This window comes from Dioscorea cayenensis, chromosome 1, assembly GCF_009730915.1.
Source record: "Dioscorea cayenensis subsp. rotundata cultivar TDr96_F1 chromosome 1, TDr96_F1_v2_PseudoChromosome.rev07_lg8_w22 25.fasta, whole genome shotgun sequence".
NCBI lineage: Eukaryota > Viridiplantae > Streptophyta > Magnoliopsida > Dioscoreales > Dioscoreaceae > Dioscorea > Dioscorea cayenensis.
Window position 1 is genome coordinate 8093653 of NC_052471.1, and position 22857 is coordinate 8116509.

The following is a 22857-nucleotide window of genomic DNA, read 5'->3' on the forward strand; positions in this document are numbered from 1 at the left end:
TTAATACAATGAAAAGTAACAAAAGCCATAGAGAGAACCGCCTCGAATTTGTGATGATTGGCCTTGATGGGTAGTTTAACGTCATGAAGGATTCCTCTCCGAGCTAGGTTGTCGGTGGCTTCCCAAGTGCTATCACGACAAAAGAAACTATCAAAGTTGATGAAGAATACCCTCCAAATTGGCAAAGACCTCCTCTCCAAACCCTAGCCATCTCAGTCCTCAAGAGCCACACAAAAGATGATAAAAATAGGGCAAAATGGCTATTTATAGGCCTTAGACCGCGTCAGTCACGTGCCCCCACACGACCAAGTGGATTTTCCACGTGCCCTTGGGCTGTAGGAATTTACATGCGGTCACCTGGAATTTCCACGCGGGCACGTTAAATAGTAACTTTGATATAGTACTACTGCAGTAAAATTGCTACATTGTTTTCCACAGTCCTGTGCTACTTTGTTTTTTACAAAACACGGTCCAATCATTCTTCTCTTGAGAGCACATGGTCTGGCACACATCCATGTGGTAGTTTATAAGACTTTTCTTCATCGATGTGTCTTTGAAAGATCTTGCAATCTTCACAAAGAAAAAGAACATGAAGACGTGACTGCCTTTATGTCCTTCCAACTAGTGAATTGACTTGAATTTTCTTGAAAGTTGGCACACGTCTCCATGTTCATGAACTCCTCTCGTGTCTTGGTCTTTAAATTGTACAAAAACTCCTAACCTTGCGTCTTTATAGCCTATCTTAGCTTCTTTTCAATTCTTCAAGGCATCCACAACCTAGGTACACAAAAGAACACCCAATACATGATTTGAGACATAAACCATATATAAAATGATGGTCAATGCATGTAAAACACATCTAAAAACTTGTTCACTCAAGCACTTATCACTAATCACTTCACAAGCAAAGAGTAATGAGTCTTAAAATGCAAAGTGCTGCTCTAATGAACAAGTAAGATCCTTCTAATTCTTAAACTTGAACTAGCATCCATTTTTCTGCTCAGAACCTCTAATAGGCAGTCAAAAAGATCACTAGGGTTTTTATTTTCATTTCATTTCATTTCATTTATTTTTTTTTGAGTCCGACTAACATAGACTGCACAAAAAATCTTTCTGGAGGGTGCACATGCTAGTTAGGCACAAGAGACACACAACTACTCGATTACAGTCTTCATAGACACATTCATGCATCATTAGCAAAGTAATACTGACATAGACTCCTTTTTCTTTATCTCTTTTCATCATTTTTTTTCACATTCATCCTTGATCACATCTTCAAACTACTCTACAAGCCACAAAACTAGGGCTAGCTCAACAAGACTTTGAAGTTCTTAAGAGTTCATTCAAAGATAGAACTTAGTGTTCTAAGGCCAAGTACTCAATGTTGTGTGTTAAGCATACAAGAGTGATAGAGTAGTCAAGTTGGCTATTCCCAGGGCATTAATAAAAAATTCAATGCACAAGACAATATTAGAGCTGAAACAAGATTCAATAAAGGACAACAACAAATATGTAACTCAAACCAATCATTAATCCATGCTAGAGAGTCTTACAATAATGAACAAGTCATCATGGGTAGCATTAGCATGCAAATAATGACCCTAATACATGAAAGACACCCATCCCCACACCTAGTGTTGTACATTGTCCCCAATGTACACTAATAATGAAAGTCATGGTAATATATGCAATGAAAATAATAGATGAGGGTGAAAACGAATTTCCCAAGTTTATCTTGTGCAATTGGGAAAGAGTGACCCGAGCACAAAGTATGGCGAGCTATACATGTCGGGTCTGGCTCCCATGGTATGTGGAGAGGCTCACCAAGCTTCCTTAATGGCCTACAAGGCAAAAAGGGACATCATCATTCCAAATAAAAATTTTAATTCAAAAAAACTAAAAACTAGGGAGCAATCAAACACACAAACTAAAGAAAGCAAATAAGGTCTTACACAAGTTTGGTAGGGCATCACCTTTCCCAACTTATTAGAATCAAACAAAGACACATGGAGAAAGTAAAGATAAACAACAGGTACAAAAATAAAACAAATGTCTATGCTCAAAAGCATAACAGATCATCAAAAGCTGCAGAAGATGGGGCAATGGAATCGGAAGCGGTGGTAGTCTGTGAGGATAATCCACGGGAGAAGATGGCATACTGATTGAAGTGCTCTATGAGCTATTGTTGTCTCTCTAGGATTTGGTAGATCTGACCTCACATTTCACATTGCTCATAACGTATAGCATGAATGCAATCCTCCATAGTCTTGAAATGAGAGTCGAAGTCTGATGGAAATGAAGTTCCAGGAGTAACATGAGTAGGTGGCTCATCATAATCGGACTCCGACTCATCTGGTTCAAGCTGATTAGATTCTCTCGTAGTCAAGTCTTTAGCAAGTCTGTATGTGCCACCATTCTTTTCCAATAACCCAATTGCTCGCAAGATAGGCGCTCCAAGATGTGCCACATCACCGACTATAGTCATACCTCCAGTGCGGTACAATAAGATCATACCACGAATCAATCTAGTAATTTAGGGTCATACAAAGGTGGCTCCCAGACGAACACACTGATCCTGATGAATGAATGCTTCATCTACAAGAAGCCCAAGATGGATGGGGTGTTGCTCAAGAATGCCATACATGGCGAACAAGTCAGATTGTGTAACCACTCCAGTGCTATCCTTCCAACCCCCAATAAAATGTGTAATGAGAGCATGAACATATCCGTCTACATAGTTCAACATATGAGTTGCTTTCTTTGTATTTTTTGTGTCACTAGGTGCTAATGAAGTCCAATACTGGCCTGCACTCATGCATGGTGGATAATCAATGCGGGGTCGATTAACTAGCGATATGACAATCAATTCATCATCATAAATACCCAAATATTTTGCAAATTCCAAGTGATTCATTTCATGAGACCTTCCAAAAGCTTGAAACATTATGGCATCTTTTCTTCGAGTAATGACACTCCTTTCATCTTGCTTCGCCTCAAAGGTGCTCAACACCTCCAATGTAAGTTGGCAAAAAGTAGGATCATCTATTGAGAACAAATTCGCCCAACCATTATGAGATAATAATTCCTTCACTTGTTCATCAAACCCATAATCCCCTAGAATACTCCAGTAAATATGATGAAAGGTACCGAAAGGTTTGGTCTTCAAAATGTCTTATCTTGCTTTGTGGATTGATAAACGCCTAAATGTATGTATTTTATATGTATTAATCGTGTATTATTTGTGAACATGTTAATGAATTGATGCCCGTTTTATGTCTAAATTGGTTATTTCGAGTGTTGCGGGTCTTAAATGAGTCAAACGATGCTCAAAAAAATGTAAATCGGATGAATTCGACATCAAAAAGCGGCATTTTTTTGGGGTCCCGACGATCATGTAGCGGACTGTAGCAGGCCATTGTTCTTCTTTGCGGGCATTTGGTCGGGAGTTTTCACGGGCTCCATGCGCCCGCATGGATGCCCGTGAGGTTCTTCGGAAATTCTCAAGGCTCGGTATTGTAGAAAAAAACACCGTAGTATAAATCCGTAGTAAATTCAGTGGTGAGTCTTTGTAGCACCGACATGTTTTTCACGGGCGTTTGGGTCGTGAGCTTCACGGGCTCCATGCGCCCGCATGGAGCCCGCATGGACTGACGGAATTTAAATAGAACATGATTTTTTAGGGCAAAGGGAGAGCTTTTTTTGGGGAGGTTTTTCTCTTGGGCCTCTAGGGCCGCCGCCCCACTCTTCCCACCGGCGATCTACTGCGCAAGGCTTCACCAAGAGGGAGACAAACTTTGAAGGAGAAGATAGGGAGAAGATCCTAGGTATCAAAAAGTATCATTTGAGGGGAGATCTCTTCAAATCTTCAAGATCTTCACCATCTAAGGGGATCTAAAGCTAGAGGGAGTAGTTCTTACTTCTTTTCTTCTTTATTTGTTCCTTGGATTTGTATGAGTGGTCCTCTTTCATGAGGCACTAACTTATTTGTGATTTGGATATGATGAACTCTAGGGTTGATTGTTTGTAATTTGGATGATCATCTTTATTGATGTATTGTTGGATGTTGTATTTCTTTTTATGGAAACTTGTAGTTTGTGGTTCAAGTCTTGTGTACTTTGATGTGTTGATTTGCATGAGAACTACGTATTTCAACTTCTAGGTTGTACTTGGTTGCGTGACCATCGCCCTTGTACTAGACACACTTGGCTTGGAAGGGATCCATGTACAAATACACCGTGACCATCGGGTATTTTTGTACCCCTCCGAGCAATTAGGGTTGGACCTAGTTTGAGTATCGACCACGATTAGAGATTTCCACGAGTGTAATGCAATCATAAGAGGATTTTGGGGCGGAGCGATTCGACCCAATACTTGTATGGGATTAGGGTTCAATTGCCGTGACCATCGGGTTGAGCTAATTTAGGATTCTCTTGGCCCCAACTACCATCTCGCATTTCATCCTAAATTCAGGGACCTAATGACAACCCTAGGGGATTCGTTGTCCAAATCACTCCCTTAAGCTGTTTGATTCTCCCTTGAGTTCGTATTGTGTGTAGTAGTACCCCGGATTTCATTGTAGTTAATTCTTTCTCTTTTTATAATTACTATTCATCTTTCGGAGTGTTAGGCTAGGAAATAGACGAAAGGGAAGTAATAGTAGCTCCTTGGGCCCAGGGAATACGACCCTCTCGTGCTCGCACGAGAGGTATTACTTGACGACTCCGTGCACTTGCGGATCGCACTCATCATGGATAGCACTAGAGAAATAGGATTCTTCAGGGGTGTGAGAATCATTTCTTAGTCGTTTGGAGGCGAGTTTCTTGATGTTCGGCGTTCCTACATAAAGAATAAATCATATAAGGCTTAATGGAATTCAAGAGAATGCAAAATGTGGTATGAAAAGGGTAAGACAAATGAGAAAATAAATTGAATATGATCCATACGGCGGTATGGAGGCCATATGGATACTATTCAACTTGCAAGAGGTTCCCATCATCATGAAAATCGAAAATTGTACATAAAAGCAAGAAATTCCATAACCATGCTGTTCATACCACACAAGACAAGCTAAAATCTTGAAACATTCCACAAACAAACCCAAGAAATCAAGAAGAAATGGAGAAAATAAAACTAGGTCATCAAAGTTCTTATCGACAAAAACTTGAGAAAACTTGAGTGAAGCTTGGAGAAAACCACTAGATCAACTTTTGAAAGTGATTAGGAGATGATCTAAAACAAGAGAGGAGAAGATTTGTCCAAGGTTTGATGGAGAAAGAAGAAAGAAATTCGGTTGGAGAAGAAGAATAGTGAAGAGAGAGAAAAGGTGGCAAAGATCACATGGAAAACCCGACTTCATACGGCCTTAATAAGGGCCTCATTGAGGCCGTATGAAGTAGCTTGACATCTTGATTTAGGGCAGACAACCTCAATGAGGGCCTCATTGAGGTCGTATGCCCTAAGTATTTCTATCTGAAAGGGGCAGACGGCCTCAATGTGGCCCTCATTGAGGCCGTATGCCCCGTGAATTAATTTTTAGGGTTTTAAACAATTCTCCAAATGCATGGGAATGGCCATAAGGTGTTCTAAAACATCTCCAACATGAAATAGTTGTTTAAAAGTTTGATCTAATGCATGAAATGACAACCAAAACACATGTTTCTCATTAAGATAAAGCGAGTAAAAACAACATAGACGATAATAATGAAGCACAAAGCAATGTGAGATTGGACTTATTTAAATTCAAAAATCTAAGAAAATATGACAAGAACATTAACATGAACACATGAAAATAAACTCCCGAATGCTTAGGTTGCCTCCCAAAAAGCGATTGTTTAATGTTACGAGCCTAACTTACCTTGTCACTTACCATACGGAGGTCAGATACTTTGAAATTACCCCCGGTCATTTTTAAATTGTTGTTGTTTCTCCCCAGTAAATTCAATGACATCAATGAATGAACTACACATTTTTCAAGAATAAAGAGAGGTGAGAAATGTATCTTCTTTCCTTGAGATGTTGGATGAGAAGGGGTAATACCTTTCTTCTTATTCCCACGGACCGTCCTCCAAATTTTTTTCAACATTGAATCTTTTTTCTTTTTTTCTTTGGCATTAGTGCATATAACTTTCTCCTTTGGTTGCTTCAAGTTGTGACTTGGAAGAGGAGGGTGAGGTTCTTCTTGATCTTCATTTTCTTTCTCTTCCAGGTACTCGTCCAATGGGTTCAATCATAGTATCTCCCGCACACAATCAGAAATTAAAAGTTCAGTTTGATCAATAAAATAAAGCATGTCATAATGGCTTAATGAGTGTTTTATTGCCGTCGGTAGAGTGTACACTGCTTCTTCTTCTCCGACCCTTATTGTTAATTTTCCTCATTCAAGGTCGATTTGTGCACCGGAGGTAGTGAGAAATGGTCAACAAAGAATCAATGGTGTCTCCACATCTTCATCATTATCCATGATGACAAAATCCACACGAAATACGAATTTGTCCACTTGGACAATCACATCCTCCATAATCCCACGAGGTTTCCTTGTCGATCGATTTGCCAATTGTAAAATCATCCATGTGGGTCTAAGTTCATCAAGACCAAGTTTCAAATACATGGTGTAGGGCATAACATTAATGCTCGCCTCTGAGTCTACTATGGCATTTTCTTGAACTCCACCCTTAAGTACACATGAAATTCTGAAGCTTCCCGGATTTTTCAATTTTTGTGAGAGCTTCTTCTTTAAAATAGCTAAGCAATTTCCCGTGAGTCCAACTATGCCTTATTCTTCTAATTTCCTCTTGTTTGTGAGTAGTTCTTTTAAAAACTTTGCATATTTGGGCATTTGAGTTAAAGCTTCCTAACAAGGTCCCCTTGCATATATCCCGCAAGTGCACGGGTTTGTCGAAGTAATAATCCCGGATGAGCGGGTATCGAATCCACAAGGAGAGGGAATAAAAACACTTAATACACTTCTTAGCTATGTGAAAGATTAGGAGTGATAAGTGTGACAATGATTCAATTCTCAAAAGTAAAAACAACAAGTAAGAGAGCACGAGTAAAGGAGGAGGTAAGGCAATCGATAAAGATGGGGTACTCGGATAATGCTCCACCTAGGACAATCATTCAAGTGCAAGAACCCTCTATTATGCTTCCTAATCAATGCAATGGTGAGTCATGTAAATCCTTAAATACATAGTCCCAAATCTAAGGTCAACTATGCCTAACTCTATACATGTCCCGGAGGAGAGATTACATAACCTCTCAACCTCGCACTCGAATAGAGTTGCAATGAGCTCTAGGGATTCCAAGTGATAAATCTCTTCCTAATTATAGACCTAACCCTTTGGTCCAGGTGGAAGGTCCCTAACCACGATTAAGCCTTGGATACTAAGATCACCTTAACGCTTTACTCCGTTGCACGCGCAATTAAGCCCCAGCGGAGGGTCATCCCTTAGACCATTCACTCTATTATGGCCGCAAAGAACTCGAGGAATGGAGGTAGAATCTATCACGTTAGAGGGGAAAGCAGACGCTCCTATACCTCTCGACTCACCCTCTCAACCCTCTCCAACCTAGCTTTGTCTAACGCTCGTGGTGTGTCACTCACTCGCAAGCTTATGAACAAGAACTCTCAACCCTAGTGTCACTTTAGGGGAAATGTTCATACAATGAAGTATTCAAGGTTATAACTCACAACAAACATCAATTAAATGAAAGCATAATAAAGAGATTCAATGAAACAAATACATCCTAGGGTTCACAAATACCTAAGTACCCACTAGGGGTATAGCTCTCCAAGGAGCTAAGTACAATCAAAGAAATAGAATGTAAAAGCAATGAATCCATAGAGAAACCATCTCGATAGTCATGTCGATGGTCTTGTGGAAAGTCCTCTACTCGTCGTCCAAGGATTCCCTTGTCCAGTATAGGATATGCTCGACGGAAGCTCCCCTACCAACCTTCTTCCAAAAGAATGACGATGTCGTAGCCATAGAACCTCTCCAAAACCCTAGCCAATACCTCTCAAAACCCTAGCCAAAACCCTCTCTCAAATTGGGGAAAAGATGGAGAAAAAAATGCTGAAATCGGGGCTGAATCGGCTTTAAATAGGGTTGGAATCAGGAATCCACACGTCCCTGTGGCGACCCTGTGGAATTTCCGCACGGGCATGGGAATTTCCACACGCCATGTTTGCTACAGTGATTTACTACAGTACCTATTACAGTACTCTACCAAACAAATACTCCTGAATCCACTTTTCATCGAGATAACATAAACGGGCACACGTTTATGCCATGGATCGCTTTGCTTCTTCAATGATGGATAAGTTGATGGAAATCTTGTTCTATATGCATAAGTCGGAGTGCTTGAGTATGACTGCCCTTGTGCCCCTCCAAATGGTTAAGCAAACTCAAATATGGGGAGGTGGGCACACACTCTAGCATCTTGCACCCGACTTATATATTCGCGTTTGAATTTGTGCATTGTGATCCACATTGGCTTATTTCCTTCATATATTTGCGTTTGATCCACATTGGCTTATTTCCTTCATAATTGGTTTCACAACCCTACTTGCATAAAAGTAACATAAAAACACACATATTAGTGTAAAAACCCGAGAAACGTAATGCTCAACATAAGGAAAGAACGCTTCACATTCATATCGCACAAGCACTTATCAAACTCCCCCACACTTAAGTTTTTGCTTGTCCTCAAGCAAAAATTAAACATTCTGTGCATCAATGAAGAAAATATTGAAAGTGCTTGGCCTTAGGTTCACCAAAGTATACAAAGAGAGTATTCTACAAGTAAGGGAAATTTCAACACTAAATATGAAAGATCGAAGCTCTAGTTAAAAACTTGAATAAAAAAGGACAACAAACCCAAAATCGTGAAAGTGTGTGGACTTACTAAAGTCAGCCCAAGGTATACTCCTCAAAGCTCTAAGTATAAGGGACTTATTTATCTACAGCAAGAAAGTAACAAAAATTTGAAGATGGTAGTAGCTTCACACATTCTCTAAGGTAGCCCTTTCCCAAACGGCCTCTAAGGTGGCTTTCACACTTTCGAGGTGGAAGCTCTTTCTACCAGAGTGGTAGCTTTCACTCATCCTATGAGATAGCTCTTTCTCTCATTAGGGCATAACTAGTATTTGACTTATGAGAGTAGCTTCATACTACATAGGTGGTAGCTCTTTATACCCAAAATGCAAAACAAACAAGATAAGTATTTTGTTCCTTCTTTTCATCATTAATTTTTTTTCCATAATTTAACACAAGAAACAACTATAACTAGTCCCTTTAACATCGAACATGAGTTTCCAATAGAGTTTAAAGAGTGACTAGTGCACTGAGTGTAATTTGGGCAAAAATTCCTAAAAATTCAAATAAAACTAGAGCATGAAGATATTCAATGTTAAAAATTCTCCTAAACTCAAGAATACAATCATTGCAACTAAGGTGAACAGCCATTAGCTATGTGAGCATGTATATCAATCAAGAACAATAAAAAGGATGTGTGCACTATGAAAACTCCCCCCCACACTTAAGTTGTGCATTGTTCCCAATGTACATATGCAAGCTCACTTATAATGTATATCAATGAAGAATATATGTCAGAGAAGCAATCAAAACAATACTCCCCTGACACCTAGTGTTGCGTTTGATGAAGCTAAATCGTTGGGAGTAGTGTTCTAATAGGTTGTGAAGCTCACACGGTCCAGTGCCAAAGAACTTTGGCCGTGCCCATGACAAAGTCTCAATTCCGCAAGTGACAAGACCATCTGCACGCATATACGAGTGGGTTAAGTGAAGCTCAATAAAAACAAAATAACTCGAGTATATATAAAAGATAGACAATGAATACAACTCGAGATGCAAAATGAAAATAAACTCAGAAGGATAATCCTTTCTGAGTAAACAAGTCTAAAATAAAATGCAAAATAAAGAAAATGTAGAAAAATAAAGTCAAATGTCGATGCCACGCTCTGTCGGCTCCTCTGCTACTGCTGGTGGTGGGGAAACATAAGGTGGATCCACCGGTGCTGGTATAGGAGATGGGGGTGTAGGAGATGCTGAGGGTCTGGATCTCAATAGATCTTGTAGGATGTTAAAACGGGCCAGAAGATCTGTACACTGAGTTGACTGTATCGCCCGTAGCTCCGCTACCTCGATCTGAATCTCTCTCACATCGCTCTCAAGCCTCTCAATACGATCATAAGCTCGAGGCCCCTGTGTTGCACGGGATCTGGGAACCAGTCTGGAATCCTCCACTGTATACCTCCGCTCCCGGCTGAGTCTCGGGATAAGTCGAAGCAATAATATAGACCCCTGGCCCACATCTACGTACCAACCCAATCATCCTGATCATATCAAACGCAAGAGGTGTAGGCACAACTATCCTCTCAACACCACGTAAAGCATCTACCAAACCCATCCCCAAGATGAGTCTGGTAATGTAAGGGACAGCAAATAATATTCCCACTCTCGCAGACTGGCTGTGGTACCTCGGAACATCCGCCACTATTCACCAGAAATGAATCAGCACATTGCGGGCCATGGAGTATAAAAAGAATAAGTCCTCCCTGGTCAGAGCAGCTGTGTTATCGCCTCGACCTGACACAGACCTGCTGAAGACCGTGTGCAAATACCTGTAGCTCAACCGGGATAGGCTGGTGGCCTTTGACATTCCCAGTTCAATCTGCCCATGTCCACATAGGACCCTATACACATAGTCTGGAGTCACTGATACTGGAAAATCCACAGGTAAACGTCCATACTCCTCTGTACTGTTATATGCGACGTCGTACAGGCCCATCCAAATCGAAAACTCAGTGACACTCATGGAAAATGGATGTCCGAATGCTCAAAATTGTATAGCATCCATAGTGTCAATTCTCCCATACCTGAACTCAAAAGACGCTAAAACCTCGAGCTTCAATGCGCGGTAAGCCGGCTTACAAATCGTCAGCAACCTCCTCCAGCTTCCTACTGCTAACATATTATCGATCTCATCAGCTAGCTCGTGACACCGCCGAATATCTCTCAATGCTTGCAAATCCACAAAACAAGTCTGACCAAAACCAAGTGCTGAAAGTCTCTCAAATCGAGCTTGATGCTCGGGATTTGAGAATTCCATGTGTATTGGCTCGGGTGGGATGACTCTGAGACGCTTTACTTCATTATTCTTCACTCGAGGTGTCATACCTGTAGTACAAAAAGAGGAAAATGATCAAAGAAGCTCAAAAGTAGTATACTGCAGAATTCCACAAGGGCTTATAGAAATTTCCCAATCCCGTGTGGATCTGAAGGGCGTGAAAAAACCCTCACGGGTGCAAAACAATTCTCAAGAATTTAACTTAAAAACACGTTTAGACGCTTTCTAAACATGCACCATGCATTGTAAAAATGAAAATTCGCACTTACAAATATTTAATCTGTGAAAAACAAGAGTTGGCGAAGAAAAGAGGATAAAAAGGTTACCGATGAAATAAATGCGAAAACTCTGAAAATCGGCACGATATGAGAAGAAAAATCCTCCAAAATAATAATAAGAGGTCGGTAATATGATCAGAAACGGTTTTCAGGCAGTTGAAGATGAAAAGGAAGAGAGCATGCAAGGATTTTTTATAGGAAGACTCGCGCCTCTTGGAATTCTGCGCAATTGCACGGTCATGTGGAAATTACGCACGCCTGTCCGCCTCATCAAGAGAGCTCCACATGGGCAGATGCATGCTCCTGTGCGCTCTCGGGAGAAACTCGCACTGTCTCTGAACGCACCTCCAAGGTCGGGCGAAAATTACGCACGCTCGTGCGCCCGACAAACAGGGGCAGCCCCACGCCCCTGTGGTTTCTCTGCATCCAAGAGAAAATCTTTAAGTGTTTCACGCGCTCGTGCGGGAATTCGGCACGGGCGTGGAACTTTACAGGCTCAACTCACAGGGGCAAGCACGCGCCCCTGTGTCTTCTCGGGATGGAGAAAACTCGTCTGCAGAGATTCGCACGGGCGTGCAGAAATTACCCACGCCCATGCGGTTTTCATAAGGTCGCCGACAAGAGTGAATTCACGCCCATGTGCACTCTCGGGATTATTTGATAAACTCTGCAGGAAATCACACGGCCGCGCGGAAATTACCCACGGGCGTGCGATATTCGCATGGTCATTCACAGGGGCAGCCACATGCCCTTGTGCCTTCTCTAGATGAGCTCGCAATACAAATACATGGGCGTGCGGAAATTCTATACACCCGTGTGTTTTCATTGGATGCCTTAGAAAAACCTACGGGCTCTGCAGAAAGTTTCTGAACATGTTTACACACTCAGAGCCTGCCCTAGTATGCAAGTTTTACCAGCGAAAAACATGAAATAAAGCTCAAACGACATAACTTCACCAATTCCATGTGAAAACACCTGATGAATACTCAAAGCACACAAGAAAATCTCAGCACAAGCATCTAAAAATCAAGACACCAACACTTAACAAATTATTCATGCAAACAAACTAAACTAGAAGATTAGAAAACAGTAAACACTTGGGTTGCCTCCCAAGAAGCGTTTGTTTAACATTACTAAGCTTGATGTAACTTGTCTTACCTCACGGGGGTTCATAGATGATGGTTGCCCTCTTACCCATGACTTGAAAGCATGATGTGCAAAGTCTCTTGAGGATGGAGGGTGAATTATCGGGCTTCGGACCACCTAGCGATGGTTCATCCAACTCCTTTATTTTACGGACGTCCCAATAGCCTTGGAGTATTTCCGGTGGCATCTCCCAGCCCTCTTCATTTTCCAGAGCACCTTCTTCAAGATCCCCAGGGTAGATGGTACTTCTTCCATCGAACCAAGCATCATTACTTCTTCATAATCCTCCTCTTGGTCGAACAAACCCTCGTATAGGTCCGGATTGAACATTTCCTGCATGTATTCATCAATAATCCCATCAGTAGTGTCTAGAAAGTATAAAGTATCATCGAAATCAAGAGAATGCCGCATGGCTTCAGCAAGGCAGTATGTGAGCTTGTCATCTCCAACTTTTAAAGTTAGCTCTCTGCCATCCATGTCAATCAATGCCTTGGAAGTCCGCAAGAACGGTCTCCTAAGTATCAAAGGTACATCCGCATCCTCATCAATGTCTAGCACTACAAAGTCAACCAGAAAAATGCACTTATCCACCTTGATAAGCATGTCTTCAATGATGCCTCTCGGATGTCGCACTGTTCGGTCCGCTAGTTGCAAACTCATCCGAGTAGGCCTAGGCTCGCCCAAGCCTAGCTTTTGAAAGAAGGTGTATGGTATAACGTTGATACTAGCCCCTGAGTCCGCCAATTGCATTTCCTCACCTAGATTGCCAATATTACACGGAATGATAAAGTTTCCCCGGTCTTTCTTCTTGTTCGGCATGTTCTTTTGCAATACCGCCGAGCATGGAGCATCTAAAATCACTGAAGCACTTTCCTCCAACTTCCTCTTATTAGTCAATAAGTCTTTCAAGAACTTCGCATACTTAGGCATTTGGGCCAATGCCTCAATAAAAGTAATATTGATGTGGAGTTGCTTGAATAAACTCAGGAACTTCTTGTACTGTTCATCCCCTCGGTCATTTTTAAATCTAGAGGGATAAGGGATTCTTGCCTTGAAAGGTGGGGGTGGCACCTCTTTCTCTTTGCTTGTTCCCTCTTCTACCTCTATAACCTCAAGTACGTGTTCTTTTGGCTTCTCACTCGGAAGCCTACCTTCAACCTCACGACCATTTCTCAAAGTGATCGCCTTCACGTGCTCTCTAGGGTTGGTCTCTGTATTGCTCGGCAAGCTTCCATGTGGCCTTTCAGAGATAGACTTTGCAATTTGCCCCACCTGATTTTCAAGGTTATGCAAAGAGGCGGTGTGGTTGCAAAGTGTAGCCTCAACTGATTCAAACCTTGTATTTACAGATTGCACAAATCTAGTCAAGTGCTTCTCTAAGTCATTCATTCGGGTTTCCAAACATGAGACTCTATTTTCCACCTGAGGGGCTTGTTGTTGTTGTTGGAAACCCGGTGGCCTCATGGCCTTTTGTGGACCCTGATTACTCCATGAGAAATTGGGATGATTCTTCCAACCCGGATTGTAGGTATTGCTATATGGGTCTCCTTGAGGTCTTATGCCATTACCTACAAAATCAACGTTCTCCACCGAAGAAACATCACCGATAGAGATCGGGCAATCGGAAGGAGCATGTCCTCCACCACACCAGGTGAAATTAGTCACGGCCACCACTATATTTGAAGTTAGAAGATCTAACTTCTTACTCAAATTTTCCACTTGAGCCGTCAATGAAGTTACCGCATCTATTTCATGGAGACCGGCCACTTTTTTCTTCTCCCTAGCATTCCACTGGTAGCTGTTTAACCTCATATCTTCAATTAACTGACGGGCCTCATCGGGGGTCTTGCTACCTAAGGTACCTCCTGCTGCCACATCCAAGAGTTGACTTGTACTCGGATTCAAACCATTATAAAAGGTCTGAACAATCATCCACTCCGGGAATCCGTGTTGCGGGCACTTTCCCAGGAGCTCCTTGAACCTTTCCCATGTCTCGAATAGAGACTCCAATTCCAACTGAACAAAGGATGAGATCTCGTTCCTAAGCTTTGCTAATTTTCCGGGAGGGAAATAACGGACCAGAAAAGCTTCTACTATCTCCTCCGATGTGGTAATTGACGCTCTAGGTAATGACTGTAGCCACAGCTTCGCTCTCCTCTTTATGGAAAATGGGAAGGCTCACAACTTGATTGCATCATCTGTCACCTTGTTTATCTTCAGCATATCACACACCTCAAGAAAGCTCTCTATATGACTGTTTGGATCTTCATCGGCCAAACCATTGAATTGTGCAGATTGCTGCAACATGTGGATGAATGCAGGCTTCAGTTCGAAGTTCTGAGCTGTAATCGGGGGACGCACAATACTCGACTGTGTCCCCAACACTGAAGGTCTGGTATAATCGGATAATGTTCGATGTTGCTCATTATGTTCTGCCATGTTTTCAGATTTTTCCACTTCCAAATCAGCTAACTTAGACTGTTCTTGCACAGACTCTTTCCCTTTTCTTCTAAGTGTACTTTCAAGCTCAGGATATCGTTTAATCAATATTGAGGGATTCCCTCTGGTCAAAACCTAGAGCTGCATCCAAAAAAGAAAGAAAAAGAAATCAGAACAATGATAGAATAAGAAGATATGAAATAGAATGTATGGTGAAATAGCTAAGAAAACAAAGTGCAAAGTATCTCTAACTGCCTATTCCCCGACAACGGCGCCAAAAACTTGATAAGGTTTCCTTGCGTATATCCCGCATGTGCATGGGTTTGTCAAAGTAATAATCCCGGATGAGCGGATATCGAATCCATAGGGAGTAGGGAATAAAAACACTTAATCCGCTTCTTAGCTATGTGAAAGATCAGTAGTGATAAGTGTGACAATGATTCAATTCTAAAAAGTAAAAACAACAAGTAAGAGACCACGAGTAAAGGAGGAGGTAAGGCAATCGATAAAGATGGGGTACTCAGATAATGCTCAGTCTAGGACAATCGTTCAAGTGCAAGAACCCTCTATTATGCTTCCTAATCAATGCAATGGTGAGTCGTGAAAAACCTTAAATACATAGTCCTAAATCTAAAGTCAACTATGCCTAACTCTATACATGTCTCGGAGGAGAGAGATTAGATAACCTCTCAACCTCGCACTAGAATAGAGTTGCAATGAGCTCTAGGGATTCCAAGTGATAAATCTCTTCCTAATTAGAGACCTAACCCTTTGGTCCAGGTGGAAGGTCCCTAACCACGATTAAGCCTTAGATACTAAGATCACCTCAATGCTTCACTCCATTGCACGCGCAACTAAGCCCCAGCGGAGAGCCATCCCTTAGACCATTCACTCTATTATGGCCGCAAAGAACTCGAGGAACGGAGGTATAATCTATCACGTCGGAGGGGAAAGGGGATGCTCCTGTACCTCTCGACTCACCCTCTCAACCCTCTCAACCTAGCTTTTGTCTAACGCTCGTGGTGTGCCACTCACTCACAACCTTACCAACAAGAACTCTCAACCCTATTGTCACTCTAGGGGAAATGTTCATACAATCAAGTATTTTTCAAGGTTGGAACTCACAACAAACATTAATTAATTGAAAGCATAATAAAGAGATTCAATGAAACAAATACATCCTAGGGTTCACAAATACCCAATTACCCACTAGGGGTTTAGAGCTCCATGGAGCTAAGTACAATCAAAGAAATAGAATGTAAAAGTAATGAATCCATAGAGAAACCCCCTCGATATGCCTTGAAAGTAATGAATCCATAGAGAAACCCCCTCGAAAGTCCTCTACTCGTCGTCCAAGGATTCCCTTGTCCGGTATAGGATATGCCTTGACGGAAGCTCCCCTACCAACCTTCTTCCAAAGGAAGGATGATGTCGAGGCCATAGAACTTCTCCAAAACCATAACCAATACCTCTCAAAACCCTAGCCGAAACCCTGTCTCAAATTGGGGAAAAGATGGAGAAAAGAATGCTGAAATCGGGGCTGAATCGACTTTAAATAGGGCTGGAATCGGGAATCCACACGCCCCTGTGGGTAATTTCCGCACGGGCGTCGGAATTTCCACAAGCCCTGTTTGCTACAGTAATTTGCTACATTAACCTGCTGCAGTACTCTGCCAAAAAATACTACCGAATCCACTTTTTATCGTGGTAACATAAACGGCCACACGTTTATGCCGTGGATCGCTTTGCTTCTTAAATGAAGGATAAGTTGATGGAAATCTTGTTCTATATGCATAAGTCAGAGTGCTTGAGTGTGCCTGCCCTTGTGCCCATCCAAATGGTTGTGCAAACTCAAATACGGGGTGGTTGGCACACACTCTAGCATCTCGCACCCGACTTATATCTTCGCGTTTGAACTTTAGCAAGATTTCCTCCAAAATCGATGCATTGTGATCCACATTGGCTTATTTCCATCATAATTGGTTTCACAACCCTACTTGTATAAAAGTAACATAAAAACAAACATATTAGTGTAAAAACCCGAGAAAAGTAATGCTCAACATAAGGAAAGAACGCTTCGCATTCATATCGCACAAGCACTTATCACTTCCACTATCGGGATGTTTATGTGGAGTTTTTTGAAGATGTTGATGAATTTTCTTAATTGAACATCTTCCTTATCTTGCTTCAATCTGGTCGGATAGGGGATTGCAGGTTTGTACTCAGATGGCCTTGATGATCCCTTTGGTTGAATTTCCTTGTTTTCTCCTTGCTTGCTTTCTCAATAACGTTTTCAACTAAATTGGGGTCTTCCACTTCGGCTACCCAAGTTTCCATGACACTTGGCTCCAGTTCGACCATTATTTCAACTTATCTTCCATTTCTAAGGGCAATTGCCTTCAAGTGCTCCCTTGAATTCTCTTCGGTGTTGCTAGGAAGACTGCCTGAAGGTTTCTTAGAATTTTCTTTAGCAAGTTGCCCCATCTGATGCTCAAGTGATTGCACAAAAGCTTGAAGATTTCTCAAGATGGAGCCTATCTCGCTGAACTATCAGGCATGCTGAGCAAGCTGAGCATTTACTTTGCTAAACTGAGTATCCATATTGCTGGTTATGTTATTAAACCTTGATTCAGTGTTAATCATGAACTTGGTAAGCACATCTTCAGTAGTTAATCTCTTTTCTAGTATTGGTTGTTGTACTTGGGTATCTTGAGAAGGTGCAGCTTTTGTTATTGCAATTGATTCCATGAGAAGTTTGGGTGGTATTTCCACCCTGGATTATACGTTGAGCTGTATGGATTCCCTTGTGGGCTTTGTCCTCCAATATGGTTAACATTCTGAATTGGTGCAACGGAGGAGCTAGCAATAGGACATTGGGTAACTCATGCCCACCACCACAAGTGCTGCAACTCATCACTGATTTTGACTTTGAATTGCTACCCATGAGCATGTCTAGATTATAAGACAACAAGTCAACTTTTGCGGCAAGAGCATCATTAGAACTAACTTTATAAATCCTAGCTCATTTCTGTGGTGTTCCTTTTGAGGCCCAATGAGACTCATTGCTTGGCATAGATTCAAAGTGTTGCTCAACTTTGTCGGGGTACTTGTTGCTAAGGGATCTACGAACTGCAGCATCAATTAATTGATGAGTTGCATAGTTTAACCCATTATAGATGATCTGCACCTGCATCCAAGAAGCAAAACCATGATGGGGGCATCTTCTAAGGAGATCTTTGAATCTTTCATAAGCTTCAAATAATGTCTCAGACTCTCCTTGTTTAAACGCCGAAATTTCTTGCCTTAGCTTAGCCGCTTTGTGACACATCCGAATATGCGTGTATGTACCGCAAGTGCACGGGTGTCGAAGTAATAATTACCCCGGTGAGTGGATAGTCGAATCCACAGGGAATGGAAGTATTAGTATTAACCAATTCTTAATTATCTAGTCGAAATCAATGGATATGATGAAATGAACTAATTGCAAGAGAATTAATAAGCAAGCAAGCGAGCAAGAAAATGAGTAAAGGAGATCTCAATCAATAATGATGAGGTATCCGGGCAATGCTCCCCCTAGGATCTAACATGAAGCTCACGATTCACTAAATGCTTCTAAACCGAGTCTAATGAGTCGAGGTAATCCAAGAACAACCGGTTCTTGCCTCCAAGCCACCGGTACTAGTCCCCTACAAGGTCCCGGTGGAGAAATCACTCAGTCTCAACACCTCACACCCCATATGACCGCAATACGCTCAAGGGACACCTAAGAGTGAAACCGATTCCTAAGGATAGATCCAACCCTAATTCCTGGCGAAGGATCTCTAACCCCCTACAATGTCCCTGCGGAGAAATCTCTCAATCTCACGCCTCACACCAAATATGGTTGCATAGAGTTTAGGGAATACGGAGATAGGAAACACTCAATCGGAAGAGAGAGGGGACACTCGACTATCTCATGACTCACCCTCTCAACCCTCTTTAACCTTGACGTTCTAACTCTAATGGAGACCTCTCTCACATCAAAGTAACAAATCATGCAAATCCAATCAACCTCAAGGATTAATTAAACAAGCAAGCAATGGGAATACAAGGTTAAAACTCAAATCAACTCGAATTAATAGAAACATAAAGCAAATCATTACAAAAACATAAATCCTAGGGTTCACATGCCCAAATACCTACTAAGGTTTAGCCCTCCATGGAGCAAGTTACAAAACAATGATTATTACAATGAAAAGTAATGAAAGCCATGAAGTAAAAGATCCTTAAATTCGTGATGATGGCCTTGATGGGTCGCCCAACGTCTTGAAGAATCCTTCTTCGAAGCTTGGTCGCCGAAGGCTCCCTCTTTACTATGACGGAGAGAAGATCGATCAAAGTTGGTAATGGACGCCCACCAATATCGCCAAAGACCTCCTCCAAAACCCTAGCCGCCTTGCCTTCAAAGAGCTCGCAAAAACCCTCGCAAAAATCTCTTCCAAAATAGGGCAAACGGCCTATTTAAAGCCCAAAATCACGGCTGTCACATGCCCTCACGCGCCCGTGTGGATTTTCCATGCGGCTGCATGGGCTGCAGAAATTTCCACGCGGGTGCGTAAAAAGTAACTGTGCTACTACAGGAAAATTGCTACAGTACTTTTCGCAAAACGCGATCCAAATACTCTTCTCTTGAGGCCACATGTCCGGGCACACGTCCATGTGGTAGGCTATAAAACTTTTCTTCATCGACGTATCTTTGAGAGGTCTTGCAATCTTCACAAAGAGAAGGAACATGAAGATGTGGCTGCCTTGAATCTTCTTGGAAGTCGGCACACATCTCCACGTTTATGAACTCCTCTCGTGTCTTGGTCCTTGAATTGAACAAGAACTCCGAACATTGTGTCTTTATAGCCTATCTTTGCTTCCTTTTTACTCTTCAAGGCATTCACAACCTATATGCATAAAAGAGCATCAAATACACAATATGAGACATAAACCACAGTAAAAATGATGCTCAATGCATGTAAAACATATATAAAAATATGTCTACTCAAGCACTTATCAAACTCCCCCACACTTAAGTCTTTGCTTGTCCTCAAGCAAAATTAAACATTATACCTATGGAAAGAAAAGAGAAGTGCTTGGCCTTAGGTTCACCAAATGAGTACAAGAATAAAATTCTACAGTCATGGAGAGAATCAAACACTAGACAAAACAATCAATGCTCTAGCAAACAATCCAATAAAAATTGAATGTGATAAAATCCGAATGCGTGTGTGTGTGTAAAACTCAACTCATGTCAACACTATGTCCACTACCAAGTTCTTATTAACATGGGACTTATTTATAAACAGAAAGAATAGGTAGTAGCTTCACACAACCTCTAAGGTAGCCCTTTCCCAAGATGCCTCCCGAGTGGCTTTCACACTTTCGAGGTGGTAGCTCTTTCTACCGAGGATGGTAGCTTTCACACATCCCATGAGATAGCTCTTTCTCTCATTAGGGCATAACAAGTATCCGACTTGTGAGAGTAGCTACATACATCATGGGTGGTAGCTCTTTCCATACCCTATGTACAAACAACAAACAATTTCCATTTTTTTTTTCTTTTTAATAGAAACTAGCACACTAAAGTCCCAAACATAATGAACTAGAGTCTTCATAGGTCTAATGAGCGAGAAAAGTGCAGAAAGAGGAATCGGACAAAAATATTCAATAAAATTGGATGAAAACTAGAGCAAGATAAATTCCATGTTTATAACCTCCAAAAACTAAGAATTAAACTCTTAACCCTAAGGTGAACCTTCCTTGGCAACAAGAGCATGCTCATGAAAACACAAGTAAAAGTCATGTACAAGGTGAACACTCCCCCACACTTAAGAAGTACATTGTCCTCAATGTACGCATGCAAGCACAATAAAAATAATAACAATGGAAGCATAATGTGTGTGGGAATGCAATTAAAACAATACTCCCCTGAACTCCTCATTAATCATTTGGTGAAGTCTAACTCATGGGCTTGTTGTATGGGTTGTGAAGCTCACACGACCATGTGACAACATCACATGATCATGTCTATGACTAAAACACCATCCACCTCACTCTCAAGGCCATCTGCACGGAATATAAGGGGTTCAGTGAATCTCAAAAAAATGTAAAAGAAAATACGAGTTCAGACAAATAACATATTAGAGCATATACTCGCATAAAAGAAGACAAGAAGATAACTCTCAGAAGATGAAGCCTTTCTGAGTACAAAAGTCTAAATACTACTAACAAAGCAACTAAAAGCAAGAAACTAAAAGAACAGTCTCATGAGTGTGACGCCTCAAGCGTCAGTAGCTGGAGCTGGTGCTGGCACAGAAGCGGAGGAGACCTCCTCGTCAAGAGTCTACTGAATACGATCAAGACGTTCCAGAATCCGTGCCTGGTTCTCAAGAATGGTAGCAACGGCAGCCTCGAGTTGAGCCAGACGCTCTTGAACTCGAGGAGAAAATGACTCAAGATCGGCTGATGCTGCCGTGGCTGCCTCGGTGACTATGGGCTCGGTTGCAGGTGGTGCCTTTGTAGCCTCAGCAGGCTCCTCATCGTCCCAAGATGACGACTCTACTAGTGCATATCCGCCCGAGCTTGTACGTCGCACAATGCCCATCAAACGGAGAGTGGCCAAACCCAATGGTGTCGGAGTACTGACTCTCTCCTCTCCTCTGACCGAACGGATAAGACCCATCTTGAACATAAGACGAGTGATATAGGGTCCTGCAAACAATGCTCCCAATCGCAAGTACTCACTCTGATGACGAAAGTAGTCGGCAACCACATATCCTAAGTGGAGAGGGGCTCCATGGATCATGGAGTAGATGTACAACAGATCTGTCATGCGAAGTGAACCAGTACCATCCCCCCGACCTGTCACGGACCTGCTAAGAATAGGATGGATGTACCTGTGGGCCGGTCGAGTAAGCAATGAGGCCTTAGACTGACCTGCGGAATACTGACGACCACCACATAGATCATGGAAGACCTGGCTCGGAGTGAGATTAGAAGGATAATCGGTGAGGAGCTCAGTGTACTCGATAGTATCAGCATAGGTATGATCGTATAAACTGAGATTTATCGAGAACTGGGTCAAAGACATCCTATGCGGCTGACCGAAAATGCGGAAACAAAGGGCGTTGGGAACGTCAAAACTGATATCAACTGAGTCACGGTCAAAAGAAAATGAGGCAAGAACTTCCAAGGTAATATCTCGCCTGACGGGCTCCTGAATGGAGAATAAAAGGTCCCAACCTCCAACACTAACAAGTGCTCTGATCTTCTCAGCAAGACCAATGTCCTCTAGTGCATCCCAGTCGATAAAACGCGATTGTCCAATCTTCGATTCTTTGGAGACGCTCAAACCGCTGCTGATGAACGGGGTCAGGAAATTCGATTACCGGTGGTGGGATCGGCTCCCTATCATGGCGAGAACGTTTCTGAGCTAACCTCTTGGTCCGTGGTGCCATAATCTGCGAAGAAAGCACTTAAAAACATCAGTTCGGCATGAATACAGTAAAACTGGGCACGACATGCGCAAGAACAGCGAGCCAGGGGAAAAATAAGGCCAACTAGCCTTTTTTTCCAGCCCACGCGAGCGTGTGGGAAAGCCACGCGCCCGCGTGGCGCGTGTAGCTCGGCCGAGCGCCGCGCACGCGCGGGCATGCCACGCTGGCTCGCGAGCTGCGCACTGCAGCAACGCGCCCGCGCGGGCGCCAGCGCGGGCGCGTGCTTGGCTCGGCCGACAGCGCGCCCGCTAGGGCATGCCACGTGGGCGCGAAGCTGCCTGCGCAACCACGTGCTGCGCAGGCTGTGCCCCGCGTGGTTGACC

At 42.4% G+C, this 22857-nt stretch overlaps 2 non-coding genes across 2 annotated transcripts; both read left to right on the forward strand.

Moving 5' to 3' along the window:
• Positions 1 to 14514: 14514 nt before the first annotated feature.
• LOC120267136 lies at positions 14515 to 14621 on the forward strand. The gene has a single exon (XR_005538408.1). It is a non-coding gene; the product is annotated as a small nucleolar RNA R71 (small nucleolar RNA).
• A 3593-nt stretch (positions 14622 to 18214) lies between these two features.
• Positions 18215 to 18321, forward strand: LOC120266805. Its single transcript, XR_005538285.1, has one exon. It is a non-coding gene; the product is annotated as a small nucleolar RNA R71 (small nucleolar RNA).
• Positions 18322 to 22857: the final 4536 nt, after the last annotated feature.